Source organism: Rhagoletis pomonella, unplaced genomic scaffold (assembly GCF_013731165.1).
Source record: "Rhagoletis pomonella isolate Grant_MI unplaced genomic scaffold, Rhpom_1.0 Rhpom_scaffold_00006, whole genome shotgun sequence".
Taxonomy (NCBI): Eukaryota; Metazoa; Arthropoda; class Insecta; order Diptera; family Tephritidae; genus Rhagoletis; species Rhagoletis pomonella.
In genome coordinates this window covers 66,226,548-66,244,713 of record NW_023458560.1, presented here as the reverse complement: position 1 = coordinate 66,244,713, position 18,166 = coordinate 66,226,548, and the positions used below count along the sequence as shown (strand labels likewise).

General features: G+C 35.2%; 1 protein-coding gene across 8 annotated transcripts in view; it reads left to right on the top strand.

The window, feature by feature from the left end:
- The window catches only part of LOC118741125, a 127,000-nt gene that overhangs the window by 26,580 nt on the left and 82,254 nt on the right, over positions 1-18,166 (top strand). For all 8 annotated transcript variants that reach the window (XM_036472966.1, XM_036472964.1, XM_036472965.1 and 5 more), the window contains exon 3: positions 5,437-5,491. The gene's annotated coding sequence lies outside the window, so the exon portion shown is untranslated. The remainder of the gene's footprint in view (positions 1-5,436; positions 5,492-18,166) is intronic.

Genomic DNA, 18,166 nt, shown 5'->3' with positions numbered 1-18,166 from the left:
CAGCTGAAAGGGCTAAAGTGGTTATGTCCAACATCCCCCTTATACCTCCCTACGCGCCCATTGTTCATGTGCCATCCACCACCATCACCATACACACCTACACATCTCTCATCAAGCTCGCTGCGTGCAAATTAACTAAAGTATACTCTGCGGGCACTTTTCATTTCCGACCCGTTGGCTACTTGACATTTAGCATTTTGTTTGATTTTCCGTTTGCACTTCTTACTCCCTACTCTCAAACTCCCTGCGCTGTACGAATTCACTAAACGAAAGTAATTTGTGAAAGTAGCACACGAAAAAGGCGTAGACAACCAAAAAAAAAAAAGCATATTTCTGAATTAATTTTCTTTTCACTTTTGCAATTTTATTACTTTTCGTTGGCAGACAATTAGGAAAATTCTCTTTTCTTTCGCCCATTTTTGATTGGCTCATCTGTGCTGGCAGCACGCTTACATTTTGAGGCGCACAAATTTTGAAATTTTTCGCTGAACGTTGCAGAACAGCAAAAGCTGTTACACCGCTTCTTTCTCTTCTCATTTTTCACTCTTTACCAATTTACCATTGTAATGTGAGTGCTCGTCTCACTTTTCTTTGCGCTATCACAATTTGAGGCGCAACGGTACTGGCTGGCGTATACGTAACACTTATGTTAGCCTGATGGAAAAATGCCGTTTAGTTGGAAATTGCTTCAGAAAGCAGGACAAGTACACACATACATTCACCCATACACATGTAGTACTTGCATTCACATGTACAATCGTAACATTTACTCTCAGCACTTTGCTCTGACCACACTGTTTGTTAAATCGCCAAAATGCTAGAATCAAAGAGCATTCCTTTACATAGTTCACGAACGCTTCTATTTGGCGGCCACAAGTCAATAAAAGTAAGTCAACCAACCACTTTAAAAGGTACCTGGTTATTTTTTTTTTTTTTTGAAATTTAGCATTTTTGGGCATTTGGCTTGTTTATCGCTCATCTTTTGAAATATGCTGGCAAATTCTGCAGCTTCGATGTACATATGGAAGAGCTTCACAAAAACGCTTACTAAACGTGAATTAATGAAGCTATTTTTTTTTTTATTACGTAATTTACGTAAGTGGTTGGTACCTACGTCAAAAACGTCACGAATTAACGCCGGTTTTGCAATCGCTTGAAACTTGCACTTTATTATACTAAAATTTAATGCGCTTTAAAACTGCATACTCAAGAAAATTCTAAAAAAAAAAAATTTAAAAAATTTGTAAATTTCTAATGTACTCATTTTACTCAACTTCGGTGTAACAAAAAATTCATAACTCAAATTATTGTAGAGTGCATCCCATAATACTATACTTAAATATTGCGCAATACTCAGAGCTGCCATTGTGATTTTTTTAAAATTTTTTTTTTTTTGAGATGGCATATTTTGATAAACTAATTTTTTTATTTTATTTTTATTTTTAAATTTTATTTTTATTTTTATATATTTTTTTTTATAGAAAATTTTGATGTATGTATGTGTGATTTTTTTCAATTTTTTTTTTTGCTCGCCCCGTTCTCGAGATAATTGAAAAAATATTTAATCGATTTGTTTTTGTTTTCGTGCTGCTCAAATTTCATATTTACTTATTATTTTTGTTTATGCATCAACCCTAAAAATTTGACACAAATCAAATACATGAAGTGTAAACTCCGTCCGTTTTGGTATGGAACGCCCCATATAGTACATATAGATTACACTAACAAAAACCTGGACGCCAACCTATAGAGGTATCAAAATAAATATGTGAAGCTGTAATGTGGAAAAAAAAAAACAGATAAGCGCAAACTTTTGAAGGGCGTGAAATTTCTGTGCTTTTAAACTCAACGATGTTACGCAAAAACAAAAGTGAATTTTAAGCCAACGAGATTAATTTCTGAAAAAAAAACAAAAACAAAAACAAAAACCAAGCACATGCTGCTACACAATGGCGCCAGTATCAGCTTGTAATGATGAAACTTTAGTTTGCAAACGAGGCTGGTGTAAACAGATGGCAGTAATAGCACCTCTACGAGATATGTACATACATAGTCCAGTCCAGCCGAGGCAGTAATGCTTGTGTTGAAAATTTTAAAAACAATACGCTTTTATTTATTTTCTCTGCTTTTAAAGTGTTGTTAAAATATTTATGCCTGTAAAGTTGAAATTTATTTTTTTTGACCACTCTTAAAGTTCGGCCATTAATTTTAACTACCAAAAATACATATATACACATAAAAATATAAACATAGGCAGGTATTTAGAAGGTCGAAAGCAGGTTTGAGCGAAAGGGAATTGACCGCAAAATGTCTTGAATGTGGCCATAAATACGCTAACTGCTTCAAAAAGATGTGCAAGAGTGTGTTTTTTGTATGTGGCCCTAATTGCTGTATGCCAAGGAAAGAAATATTTTTGGGAAAATGACTGAACGCAAAAATATATACATCCTTGCGGTTTGTTACACCTTGTTACATATAAACGCATACATAGTTACTTGCATAATCTCCGGCGCTCCACACGCAGCCAAGCCTTCATACATCTACTACAGTTAGATACATATTTTACAGTTTACCAACTGCACACTCATATATCTGTACATATGTTTGCTGGTGCAGGCTATTAAAAAGCTATCAAAGTACAAATAGATTTTATAATTTTTTTCAAATACAAAGAAGGAAGTATGTATATGCTAGGCATTACATTTTTAGAACTTACGCGTGTGTTTTAGCCGAGTGTTTTTAGTTATACATAAATGTGTACATTTGTATGTAAGTATGTACATACGGTGTTGAAGGCATATGTAGATAGAAAAGACACATTTCTTAGCAAGTTTTGGGTAGTCTTCTTGGTTTAAAAATTGTTTGTTTTTTTATGAACATTAACTTTGTAGCGTTACAAAAATTCGATGAATTTTAACAAATGTTCATAAAAATTTTTAACTTTTAATAAATTTTTTATTTTTTTTTGAGTAGATATGCAGTTTTGTTGCTCATTAAATTTTAGTGTAACAAAATGTAAGTTTGAAGTAGCTAACTAGGACTTACCGTTGACAACTGCTGGACAACTTTTTTGTATGGGGTAAGTTCAAGCGGCTTCAAAAATGCATTTTGTTATACTCTAAGATTGATTAGGCTACGAAACTGCGCACTCAGAATGTTTCTAAGAAATCTAATAAGAAAGTTACAAATTTCGATGAATTTTTGTACAAAGTTTGAAATTTTGACTTACATGGTTTTTGTTAGATATTTAGTGAGCTACACTTTCATACAAAAGTAATAAACCTTAAACGAGCGAAATTGAAATACCAAAGAAGGCTAAAACTTCCTGTAAAATGGCTGGTCTGCTGTGTAATTAGCATAGTTTAGCCGTCTAAATAGTTAATTCCATACTACTTAGGTCGGAAATGGAAGTCTCAGGTAAACATAACCAACTTCTATTACTCTGGATGCTAGGCCGTCTGGTTAAGAGATATCTGAACTATCTGTTAGGTAAGACTCAGACGAGTTGTTCTTCGACCCGCAACCAAATAAAGCACTTTGACCAAAATTTGGTGCAATTCGAATCCCATTTGTGTCGGCTATCGTAGCCAACATCAGCAACTTTACGAATATGTATTTCGCTCAGCAATGATTGAGGGGAGTCAAGAGGTTGCAAATGAGCCATGTAGGTGTAGATCGGCTTGGACTTTGCGAGATTGCTGGCTGGTCACTTTTCGTTGCCTCGAAGATGGTGAGATGCTCGAACATTTTTTGTGCTTCTGCTCCGCTTTCACAGGGATAAGGTAACGAAGCCTAGAATAGTGATGAGTTTGGAGGTTTTTATGAGATGGTAAAAGTAATCTCGGGTTAACCGCTATCAGAAAAAGCGTTGCGTATCTATCTTATCCGGATTTTGATTTGAAATCGAATCTGCGAGCTTCCGAGTTGTTGTTCTCTAGTTCTCTTAGTTCGCTATTCGTTTTCACCACAATACTATAACATGCAGCTCTAACCAAGCGGTAATTGAAAATATGTAAGTAGAAACCGCCTTCTAGTACATTTATGCATTTTCTTGTAGTTTCAACCGCCATGCCTTTTTGATTTCTACCTACCACTTTTTATTCTACTTTACCTGCATTGGCATTGAAACTTAAGTGAAGTGCATTACTTTATGCGAACTTAGAGGTTGGCAATGCTATTGCATGTGGTTCAGAAATTTTTTATGAACTTGCATACTTTTTTAGTTTTGAAGTGTTTTTTTCTTTCAAACATAAATATTTCGGTTATTATTTCTTATTTGCGTTCAAACTTTTGTCGGTATACTTGTATTTGCATTCTTTCACTTCCAAGCTTCCCCAGGTATGCTTTGTAGTTAGAAAGCAATGAAAAAAAAAGAAATTTAAACTTAGCCAGCAAACAATTCAAATATTACTAGTCTTTTGATGTATATATATAAATAAATAACAATAAGAAGTCGTTCAAGGTACATAAATCTTAAATATTGATATTACAAAGAATTTTTGCAAATTGGTTTCTAAAATTAATATGATATCAAATACATACATACATACAGACATATGTATATGTACTACATATATTATATGTACATACTGTGTATTTTTAATTGTTTACATTCATTTGCTTTCCATTAAAGTGAAAGTGCTCAGAGAGAAAAGTTTGTGCTGGCATTTTATATGGATTGGACAATTATTTAAAAAGCTATGAAGGAAAGAGATTTTTCTCTTTTATTTGATACCCATATGTCATTCTAAATATGTATTACTGAGTTTTTAATTAATATTTTCAATTAATCATCTCTTCGAAATTTTAAAGTCCTTAAAAAAAAATAATAATAAAAATACTGACGCTAGAGAAAAAAATAACCAAACGCAGTTTTACTATTTTTGGCAATTAATTTTGGGTATTTATTGATGTAATGTTCGGCCTTTGGCTTGTAGGCGACCTTAAAAAAAAAATTGTCTAATAAAGCTTTCTCGAAACACTTTTCGTTCGGTACCCGACTTCAAAAAAAGGAGGAGGTTATCAATTCGTCGGAATATTTTTCTTTTTTATGTATGTTACCACTTTGGACCACGTCAACCGATTCTTTTTGCATCGGAAAGGTAGTGTCTCACAGATGGTCCCGTACCAATTTGGTTTAGATACGATCATTGGATCATGAAAAAATTAACGGTACTCCTAAATTTTTATATGAGAATTGAAGTCGGTTTTGTTTTATGCTTAAAAAATTACGTGTTAGTTTTAACATTTTAGAGAGGTGACAACCCTATTGAAAAACATTTCCAAATCAAAGATTTCTCAAATACTTAACTTTCGTTTGAAGCCCCCATTGTAATACACTTGTGTCTCTTTTTATTATATTTTTAAGATACAAAATCTTGAAAGTGTTACTAGCGTATGTTAATTTCAGAAAAATGTCATTTCGTATCTTTCCAGATTCCAGATCTACACTTTAATGAAGATCTAAAACGCCATTTGTCTTATAAATAAGGTGAGTTGAAAATTGTATACGTAAAGAAGTATTTATGAACTAATGTACACACTAAAAGTATGTTCAGACAGGCCGCTAATCGAGCAATTAGCCAAGGTGGCTCGATTAAGACGCTAACAAAAAAAAGCTCGATTAACCATAAAAATTTTGACTTTGCGGTATGTTTATTGAACAAATAGCACTTAGCCGGAAGCTCCTTACATTAAATATCGATTTATAAAACTAGCCTGAAATGGGAGTGCTTTATAAAAGAGGGAATCGTTTTGATATATGACAGTTTTTACTTTGTAGCGTAAAATTTGGACAAACCCACTTACACGGGTTTGTACTTTAAACGACGATTTAAGTTATTAAAGAGATCTACATACATGTGTACATATATACATACACACATACTTCTGTTTATGGAGTATGAATTAAAAAACATGCAGACATACATTCTACTAACAAAAGCGTCTTTCTATGAATATACCCATCGATAATATTAAACATGCAAACATAATAAAACTTTAAGCCATTCATTCATAGATACACAGCAGAAAAAAAGAGATTGTATGGCATCAACAAATTATTGAAATCAATTCATAGCTTAGCTCTAAATCGAGTTATAAAGGCAAAAGGAAAAAAATAACAAAATAAAAGGATTACCTTATAACACAAACACACACACACACACACATACACAAACACACACACACACCCACACCCACACAAACAAGTGCGTCGTTAAAGGATATGCGGACAAAAGCGCATTCAATGCTTATAGAAAAAGATGGAAACAACAGAAAACGTATAATGGAATAGAAAGTGCGGTAACGCCGAAGGATCGAAAAAAAAGGTTCAAAATCGGCCATTATGAACATTTGTGTAAGCTTTGCTTTGGTTTATTTTATTTTGCTGTGCCATTTCTGCTTTTTAATAGAACGGATAGAATACAATAAATGCATTCAACTATGTAGAAATATTGTTAAGCGAGCTGATACACATATAACCATATTTATATACATATTAACAAGTATGTATGTAGGTTGCCAGGTGTCTAAAAGCCTATTTAAAAGCCAGTGGAAAAATATTTGCAGAGTGATAAGCTGGCATAGCAGTCTTTGTTGGTTGGTTTTTAGCCAAGGAACATTTCCAAGAACCGACCCTATCGCTTTCACTAAAATGAATGAATGAATATTCATCGAAGGTTGTCTGCTGTCTGTCTCTCTCTCTCTCTCTCTCTCTCTCTCACCCATACGGCGCTTTCAATCCAAGCAACAAAGGTCAATTGGTGGCAAACGGACGGACGAACAATCATCATTATCGTTTGCACACGCTGTCAACAACGGCGCTAAGTTTGCATCTTTATTGCTTTCAGGTTGTTGTTGCTTTTTGCTTGCGTACAGCTCTGCAACAATTCTACGAAATTTGCGACCGGAAAATGTAATTTTCAAATGTGTCGAACACGAAAAATTTTGAGTTTAGACCATGGACTTGCCGCAGCAACCCTTTTCAATGCTTGTAAAGCGCATACATACATACATATATACAGACACAGTTATATCAATTTATTGTGTCTACATAATTAAGTAAAAAACGTGTTCTTCCTTCCATTTATAGGCCTTTTGTTACCTTCCAAGAATATCTGCTACGCTATTTGTTTGTTTAGCGCTGGCGGCCTACTTATTCAAGAAATAAATAAACAAAAAAAACTGACAAATTTAAACAAACGTGAAATGATATTCGTTTTGTATACAGAGATTGCAATATTTAACTAAATACAGTCATCGTTAATTGAAATGGAAATAATTCTTTGAGATTTTGAAGTATGTGTGCCGGACAGACAGACATGTATACATTTATCTCAAAGATCTAATTCCAAAAATTATTTAAAAAATTCAGAAAATTAGATAAATAGTAAGAATCAGAACGAGAAAATTCTGTAGAATTAAAAACCATTAACACTTTTTGGTTCACAAGGACGAATAGGTATTGAAAATGTCTTTTTAATTAGTTTTATTTTTTAAGCGAATAAAGTTAGAAGGACCAAATTCGCAAATGTGGTCGAGTGCATATTAGACCTTATCAAATAATTTTTTCGAAAATAATTATTGTAAATTTTCAAGGATATTCAATGATAAAATGTTTAAAAAGCATTTTCAATACCTAATCGTTCGTATGCACCAAAAATTTAATCGGCTTAATTCTACAGAATTTTCTCTTTAATTTGATAGTCATACGTTTTTTTTTTTACAATGCAGAAAATTGTTAAAATAATTCCAATTTTAAAATTTCAAAGTCCTTTAAAAAAATCCTGACGTCAGAGACAAAAAATAAAAACGTAGTTTTACTATATTTGGAATATATAAAATATTTTATGTGTAAAATTTACTGCCGCGCGGTGTAATAATAGAGGCGCTTACACACATGTAAGTGTTTGGCCGAGCTTCTCCACCGATTTGTGGCGTGCGCCTTGATATTGTCACACAGAGGGAGGGGAGGGAGCTACAGTTTTACGCCGACTCCGAACGGCGATTGTATTTTCATGAGAAGCTGTTTTTTCAGCGAAGAAATAAATTCGGCGGTTTGCCATTGCCTGCCGAGGTGCGATCGCTATTAGAAATTTTAATTTTTTAATTTTTTAATTTTATTTTAATCACTATACCACAGCGGCCCCGCCAGTATTGAATATACTTGTGGATAAATACGGCCATTTTTTACTTATTCTACGCCCAATTTACTAATTTCATTTGGCCTATACACCGATATTTACACACATTTAATGTGCTAAAAATTGCAGCAATTTTACTGTTGTACATACTTCTTCAAAACGCCATTAAGTCGAAATTGCATTATGTACCATACGTTGGATGTACGTACATAAGTGTGTAAATAAGTACAACGTGTGGCATGAGTAACATAAATTTGAATCAAAAACACGTTTACTATTTTTAGGCGCACTCGTAAATGACAAATTCGTGTTATATCGTGACATTTTCCATCAACTCACAACAAACATGCCCGCACAAATGAAGGCATCCATCCGCAAGTCGTACATTTGCCTTCGTGTAAATATTTGCATGTCAGCCAGCGAGTAATTTGAATTATGTCGCACACGACAGGCCAACATCGCGATAAACATGGCGTATACGTAACAATGAAAGGTTTATTATTTTTAGTGTTTCTTTTTTTGTTTTTATAATTTTGTTGAGTGCAATTTTCGCCCATTCACATGTGCTTTAATATGCTGCTGCATGCAATGGCATTTTAGCTTTTGCAGAGCTTTCTTTTTGTACAAGTTGAGAAAATGTCCATTAAATTGCTGTCATCAAATATTTATGTTATATTTTACAGTTACAACAATAAAGTTTCAAAATTGACTTTTATATAATTTATATTGTTGTCACAATGTCGGGAAGCCAAAACTTGCGTGGTTGGTAGATTACTGCTCGGTTGTATAACAATTTGTTGGTTCTTTTAAAGTAATGTTGATTTTATAAGCTTTTATTTAATTTGCTATGTCAATGTTTGCAAGCAATTCTTAACCCACTTCCTGCTGACCTAGAGACTTGAAACTTGAAATTAAGCTCAGAATAGTGCACGACACTCTTCTAAAGTATGCTATGCAGTCGCGTTATCCGATCGCGATTATCCCCGTAGCCTTTTTCTCTAACCGAGCAAGAGCAGTGAGTGCCGCATTCGGATATCCGATCGGCTATCCGGTAGACTGCTGGCCTTAAGAAATTTCACAATTATCCAATACGTAATTAAGAATACAAAATTTCTCCTCTGAAATCCAAGTTATAAAATAATCCTGTATTAAAAAGATAACTTTTTCGTCTGCAACCCTAATTTATCGATTATTTTTGGTAAATAGATGGAAAAAGCCAAAGATAAAAGATAAACAACAATGAACGCCACTCAGCAAAAATTTGATCCTTTTGAATGCTTACATATCATCCCGCTTCCCACATCGTCACCTAATGCTTCACTGTTGCAATATTTTGTGGCCCACGTTTCAAAATTGTTTTTTTTTCTGACGTCAATCAAGCTAAAAACTGGGTTGAACTATTTCGAAAATATAAATCTGTTAGCAAGGAAAAAACCACTTGAATCATATGAAAAAGGTGGAACTCTAGTGAAAGCTTCTGTTGACGAGCGAGCTCACCAGGACAACGCTTTGAGGAAATTGCCAACGGCTCCTGTTTTAGTGATGTGGAACGAAACGATGCGTAGACCAGGCAGCGACCGTACAATAAAAAAGGCAAAGATTTAGAAATGGAGAAATATATAAGCTACCCCTTACGCCCAGACAAGAAGTTTCTTTAATTTGGTGGAAGCATAGTCGCAAAGAATTTACAAATTTGTTTACTCTGGCAATGAAGTATCTCTGCGCACAACCTTCCTCAGTGAACTCAGAAAGAGTGTTCAGTGCATTGGATAGCATTTATGTTGCAAATAAAAATAGGTTGTTGCCCGATAATGCGGAAGTGCTTCATTTCATAATGAAAACTATAAAAATTTGCATCTTTAAGTACTAAATAGATACTATTAAATATGATTATAAAAATACAAAATAAAAAAATCTGAACTAGATATTTAAATTGAAGCTTCAATAATACTGCCTAAAATCCGGCCGGATTGTCGGATAACAGAAAATCCCGGATATCTACCGGGTTTCCGGCACATCCATAATCGGGACTATTTCGATATTTTCGTTACATTTATTGTTCTTGTTATCGATATTGTTTTCGATATACTTATCGATATTGTTATCGACATAATAATCGATTTTATCATCGACATATTTATGGACATCTTAATCGATACTATTACCGATATAATAATCTATTCTGTTATCGATATTTTTATCGATTTTGATATCGAAATTTTTATTGATTTTGTATCAATGGTTCTATCGATCTTATTATCCATATTTTTATCTATTTTATTATCGATATTTTTATCGATCCTACTATCGACTAACTAATCTATCTTGTTATCGATATCGTTATAGGCATATTTATCGATACAGTTATTGATATAATTATCGGCACTTAACATGTGATCACACGATTTGACATTACATGACTTCACATCACATGATATGACGTGACATCACAGCACATAACATTTTATCAGTCATCGCACCTTACTTCAACTATGTGAATATGTGGATGAAGAAAGGATAAAAGTAAAGATATAATAGATAGAAACAAATATGAAGACTAAGGTAAATTCAAACACTTTATTTTTATAAGAACAAGAGAGTATAAAGATAAAGAAATACAGAATAACATAAATGTAATTAGAACGAAAAGGGTAGAGATAGGGATAAAGATAGAAAAAAACATAAAATCTAATCGTAAGTTGTAACATTATATTAACTAGCCTGTCATATTCTTCCGAAATTGTACTTTTTTAAGTTATTACTTTTTTCTAGTGAACAAGCGATATGCCAAACAAATGTTAAATTTATGTCACATCGATTTTTTCCTGGCTATGACAAATTAAATTATCAAAAATTCTCGTATATACGCCATTTTTCGTCGCCCACTGCCATTTTTTTTTTTTAATTTGTTTGTTTACTCGCAAACATACAACATATTTTATGCTTGTTTGCAGTGTTAGTAAATAATTTTTAGGGTGAGAGGTTACATTTTTTTTTTGCCTACGCCTCACTTGTTTGCACATGCTTGAGTGTTATGGGTAGCTTCTTTTTCACTGCTTTCACTGACCATATTTTTTCGTTTTTATTTTTTATTTACGAAAGTAGTTTTTGTTGCTGCATAGGCGTTGGTGATTGCTCTTATAGTTCTAGCCCAAATACACACACTGCTTACATATGTATAAGCACAGTAGCATTTTCGTTCGCTCGCCAAAAAAACAGGCCGCGTGCTTGAAGTACTACATATATACTTGTGAGGGTGCAAAAGTCTATGAAAAAAAAAAACCACAATGCAGCCAACCAGCACAAGGACACAAAGCTAAATGTGCGGCCGTTCTCATAGTTTTCCAACTAACTTTTGTAGGTACATATATATGTATGAGTACCTGTACTTTGTGTACTAATTCTGTGTGTGTGCCTTTCGCACTGCTGGCACATTGATTTTGTTATTGTTGTTGTTGTTGTTGATGATATTTTGTTGTTACTGCTCCTCCGCTGCTATTACGTAGTACATACATAGTTTAATGCGAGTACCTTGCACGAGTACTATGCTGCCATTGCGTTGTTGTTTTTTTCACATTTTCATTCTTTCGCGTCTGCCAGTCCCTTAAGTGCAATTCAAGTTTATACTTTTGTGTGTCTAAAGGTATGTTTGTGTGTGCGCGTGTTCGTCTGTGCATGTAACAAATTTTGTTTGTCCTTCATACACAATTTTATGTCCTTTTCACGTTGCGCTTTTCAACTTAATTTTAGTATTTGCCTTGTTCACATGAAGTAAAAGTGAAAGAATGCCTGGGTATGGACATACATATGTATGTATGTATGTATATATCTGTGTGTATTAGGGATGTCTTTAATTGTTATAATTTTCTGCTAAAATCTTCCGTATCTCAAAAAGGTAACTAGGCATATGTTATTTATTATTACAAAGTGGAAATGTTCATAGATAATAATGTTAAAGGGGAAAGAAGTGAAGTCCAAGGTATTTTAATCTTAACCCTAGGATGTGCGCGACTGGACTTTTCCAGGCGCTTTTTGACTTGATAACCTCAAAATTTTTTCGCTGATATTTTCCATACATGACGACCCACAGTGTTTCGATTATATGGAGGCAGGTAGTAAAAAGTCATGGTGACAGTTGATAAAAAACCGATTGGGCTTAGAGAGGGCAAAGTAAAAGTCATAAATACAAAACTTCATATAATTTACGTATGTTTTAGAGAATTTTATGTAGATTTTTAATATATAATTGGATCTTTTCGGGCGACTTTGCAAATATATGTAATTTTCTTAATTTTTGATTTTAAGCTTATTTTTGCATAATTTCGCAAAAACAATTTTTCGAATCAACTCAGAACTCTATGATACCTATCTAAACTAAATTTCGGAATTATATCTTTTTATTTAGAGTCTATGCCAAAAAAAAAAAAAACAATTTTCGCCCATAGTGCAATGTGCGCTTTGGGGTCGATTTTCGGTTCTTTTGAAATGGGGTTTCAGCACTTTGGACTTATTTTTTCAGTTTTTCTGAGAACATTTTTCGGTTCTTTCGGAACCGACTTTCTGGTCTTTTGGAATAGAGTTTCGGTTCTTCCCGAACCGTTTTTCGGATATTTTGGAATCGAGTTTCGGTTCTCCGGAACCTGTTTTCTGGTCTTTGGGAAACGAGTTTCGGTTGTTCCGGAACCGTTTTTCGGGTCTTTGGGAAACGAGTTCCGGTTCTTCCCAAACCGTTTTTCGGGTCTTTTGGAATCGAGTCCCTTTTCTGTTGGACCCGCTTTTCGGTTCTTGTGAGAACCGGACTGATCGGTTCTCTAAAGGACCCGGTTCTCCGATTCCGGTTCCTGGGTTCTAATGTACATATTTCATTGTACTAAAAATAGCCGGTTACTGTCCATGAAAATAAATGAGGCTGTAATTTAATAATAAATGCTTCCACTTTACATTTGGACGATACCTATTTCACGTACAAAGTTATCGGATGTCAATTCTTCGTACTAACAACTAAAGCTTAGTAACCAACGCCCAATAAAAAAAACCTTCTTTTAAAAACGCTCAGGGAATGACATTTGTTTCTACTAAAATTTCTTAAAGCGATATGTATGTAACTCTCACTTATCCTAGTTTAAGCGGTAGAAAAAATGAAAAATATTTCTTTAAATTTTTGAGAGCTGGATATTAAGGTTAAGAAGTAAAGTTTTGGTAAAATGATATTTTTAAATACATACACATGCATACATGTATTTTTTGTTGCCCAGTGTTCGTCTGTTTATATTCTGAACGCTATCGATTTTTATCTCCACTCCAAGAGCTTACTGCAACTACTATTTGTCTTCATTATCAGTTGCGATTTTTGTGCTTACACACAGCGTAATAGTATGTATGCATTACTCAAATTTGAGCAAATACTCGTATGTATGTATTGTTGTATGTACTTAAAACATATTTTGAGAAAAGCGGTTACGTTGCACCTCAACCATGATTAAGCATTAAATGTGTTTTGATAACTGTTCCAGTTGCCCAAAGCAGTGAGACCAAAAGACGAGATAAGTGAATGACATGCGCTAAAGAAAACGAAATAAGTACTCAGCATTTTTTTTTTACCGGCGTGAATAAATCACTGAATATCTGTGTGGATGAAAAATACTAGTCGCAAATAAAACAATAAATTTTATATATCCCACTGGAGGCTTTAAGTATTCATTTTGTATTGACGTTAAAGGACATTCTGACAGAAATAATAAACTATATCTGAAACTATCGCCGAAGGCTTTTCCACATTCCATCTCCACTGTTCATAATAACTAATAATAATTGACTGCAGACCAGGAAAGAAAAATCTTCCAAAATCGTATAAAAAGTGCCAATGCCTTAATTTTTTCCCCCAGAAATTTTACGAGTTTAGATAGTTCGCGGAAATGGTAATGACCACTCATATCGAATAATATCATGTTGACCACAAGCTTCCACAGCATCGACGATAGAGCAGAGAAGTACCTCAGTTAGACTTCCTCAACATAGTCGCTTAACCCTTCTTAAGTGATAAGTACATGGCAGGATTAAGGCCTCGATAAGGGCGTTATTGAAAGCTCCGGATATGTCGAAAAAAAACTCCAATTATGAATTCACGGTTGTGTAGAAATCTTTCTGTTTGCAACACCACATTATAAAGAGTTCTGTCTGTTGGTTGTTGGAAGCATGTAAGACGGGAAAAATTCTCTGACACGAACTCTCAGCTAACCTTAAATGCACCTATATCTACTATATATAGTATTTTTCTAGCACAATTACTGGCCCTTATAGGAAGCAGACTAATAGAATGTCAATATGTATTACGGGCACTACGTACATTAAAATCTCATTTCTATCACCTTTCACTACTTTTTGAAAACGAACAAAGTTTTACATGTAGCAGATGTTGGCTCCAGAGAACTCCTCCGTGGTGTCTAATTCGTAGGCTAGCAAAAGCTAAGCAGTCCGAGTAGGAGTCTGGATCGCTGTCTGGATCTCCATTGGACAGTGTCCTTTCAGTACATCTAATAGAATTAGGAGCTATCCACCATCAGCTAGAAAGGCCTTGTAGTAGCAAATGTCCTGGACTTTGGCCAGCGTTCGCTGAGTTTACATGAGGTTTATCATTCCAAGAAAAGTCCAAAAGTAATTATGGGAAGTCCCACTGCCCTTTTTTGCTAAGTCCCAGTGTCAGTGTTATCACCCATATATGTATGTAAGTCAGAAATCATGCGTTCCCCTACTAAATAGGCTGCGAGTGCACTGCAAGCGAGCCCAGCCCAAGGACATAGTAACAGTTTAGGCAATTGCTTAGTTGACGAACTGGGTAGACAGAGTAGCCCCACAAACCACAGTAAAGTCTAGAGAGTTGACCTAAGGTCGATCTTAGCTGCTGTTTTGGCTCAAATGGTGAGATAAAACGCGTTTATTAAACTGTATACAACTGCTAGCTTGTGGGGGGTAACGCAGTGTCTTAATAATTGGTATTTCGAGTTCCAGGTTTAAAAAAAAACAAAAAACCAACCGATAGCATTTGATAGCTTTTATATGACATACATATAAAAAATTATCGATAAATTTTTAGATATTTTAATCGGTTTACTTACTCATATACTTTTCAATATATGTACATATCGATGCGATGTTGTTTTCATCGATATCATTTCCGATACATGTATATGTTTATTTATCGAAATTTTAATTTGATTTTCTACCGTATTTTTTGCTTTATTTCCATTTTGCCGGATATACGGTTAGTTGGGACTTCAGATTCACTTCTCTTTAATTAAGTAATTAATGACTTTATCGACCTATAAAAAATTCTCGTTTACGTATGCCATGAAAATTCCATAAAAAACTCTTAAATTTTCCTACCCTCTAAATTACCGGCATTCAGGTAACTTCTTGATAAGCGCGTGCACCACAAGATCTCATTACTATCAGCACTCCTATTTTTTATTTTTTTTATTTCGCTATAGTTTACTGCCCTTACCAATTGCCTCATAAAAACAGTAAAACAAAGTATGTAAGGGCAGAAAAGGTAAAGGTACATGCTGCGCAGTGGACAGCAGCCAACAGCCACCAGCAGCAGTCAACTGCCAGGTGATAGCAGATAGCGGATATCGGACAGGTGGCAGGTGGCAGCTGTCAGCAGCAATGGTCGTGCAATTGCATTGCCTACCCCCGCCTCCACCTCGCCACAGAAGTGTGCGACATGCCAAAGGTGCAATGTGTCACCTTTAATCGAGTAATAAACGGGTTGATGCGGCGCTGGCAGCCGCACAACAACAACAGCAGGATACCAATGGCGCTGGTAATGTTGTACACGGAATCTGCTGCTTTTGTCGTTAATACACCAGCGGCGATGAACGTGACCACAGCGTGAGCAACAACCATGCACACGCATACAATTACCAGCATACTACTCGTGTCACTTACACAACTGCATTCCAGTGATTGAAGAGGGCTTTAAGGTGTAGTAAATAGGAATCTGATATCAAGCAAGAAAGTAAGAAGTATTAAATTTCTTAGTTAAATAAGTGCAGAAGTAATTATAAGAGTTGATGGAATAGTAATTGAGGGAAGGCAGTCAAAAGTGGGGTGATAAACTTTAAAGCTTGTTGTAAAAGTTGGCTCGTTTTATTTTGCTGAACATCAAAAACACCTGTCATAAACTTTTCTGGTAACTAGTAGGTTTCTTGAGTTTAGTTAGATAAAGCAACCCAAATGAACCAATAACGACTTCAGATACGTACGCAGCAAATCAAAATCTATACAAATTTTCTCGCCTCACAACAATTGGAAGCTTGCGATCACGCTGCGCTCTAGGTTAGTAGGGGAATGCCCGACCTCTCTTTCGGTTACGTCTGATTATTTCCTAGTTATGCTTATGTGGGCACCGGTTCACAGTGGTATGACAGGAAACTAACTGACGGATACGTTTGCTAGCAAGAGTACCCTCGAGCCGGGCTCATTAGTAAACACGAAATGTTGGCGGCATCTTTGTAAAACTAGGACTTGTGCAACCCAAGGCCCTTCTGGTCAAGGATAGACTAAAGCCAATCAAGAGATATTTCTAGAATGACAATGTCCCAACTGTCAACTCAGATGAGTATAGTGGCAGAACACTATCCGATTAGAATTCTGAAGTTCTTAACCTACCCAGCTTTTTCCAGGCTATGGTATAAACACCGTGCATTGCACTTCTTAATCAACCCTGAGGAACTGTATAGCATTAGTCACCTGAAAAGTTTCGGAAATTACCTTAACCTAACTTTGGTAAATTTATAATAGATTTTAGAAGAAACCTACTAAGTATAATTTATCAAAATTAGAGCTTTTTTTAAGCTTAGATTTTCGTCTTTGGTCTCGTTGTGAGGAGGGTTAGTGTCGGGACAATGTGCTGTGAGGAGGTGATGAACATTAAGGTCACAAAGGTGTACGGCCTGTGGCTTGCAGTTCAGCTCTTACGCTACGTTAAAGGTCCTTTACCGTTTTGGCATAGGTTGTATCCTGAGTGAAAGGTATTTCAAAATTTCGGTAGGAGGCAAAGTGCGTAAGCTTACTAACTTTATGTGGCCATCGGAACAATGATTTAGTGGACGATTCTTGATAGCCCCCATTCTGCAGGGGATCAGACGACGTATTTTACTCGTTTTTTCCTGAGTGCTTTAGGGTTCTTATGGAGTATTTTTTCACCTGTATCTTAAATGGGGTTCTAGTGTTAGCCTTTCTCTCGGCCAATAAATAAAATGCAGTGGATTTTTATTTTTTTTTATTTTAATCGACTTGCAATGACTACAACTGCTCTGTAAAAATAATCGTGAGTGAGGTCGGTGAAGTTGGTGGTAACGGTTCGAACTAGTAGTGTGGTATGTTACATTAAGTTAAGTTAGGTTTGGAGGACATGAATAGAGAGTTCCACACTTTCGCTCGGTTATACTTACACATAAGCAATTGTGAGGCTCCAAAAGCTGCGTCGTTATGACATCCAGACTGGTGAAAAGGTGTGAACCCTGGTATCTAAGTCCCCTCGGCAGAGATACCACCTACTGGAAAAAAAGAGCTCCATTGATTTCTCCTAATTTGTATGGCGACCGTTGGTAATACGCTTTCGTTAGAGCATAGCTAAAGTGAAGTGTGCGCACTGCTGTCGTAATGCGAAACATGTCAGACGTGGAGGGTTTTGGAGTGACTGGGGCAGGTTTTGATACCCAAGAAACCACTGAATATGTTACCATAGATTCTACTATTGTGATACATATACATATTTCTAAGGATTCTCGGTTGCAGATATTGTGCCATCAGCATTGTAAGCAAAAGCAAGTACACCATAGCCGTGGTAGCTTATTATAGTGGAAAGGGATTAACAAAAAAAAAAATATTTCCAAATTACAAAAAATTGCATACTTCGACATGTTGTAGCAGCAAATGGCGCAATCGGACTTAAGGAAGCCAAAATGTGGAAACCAATCACCTTTGCGCATCAAAGCGGCACTGCTTACATTAAGTCG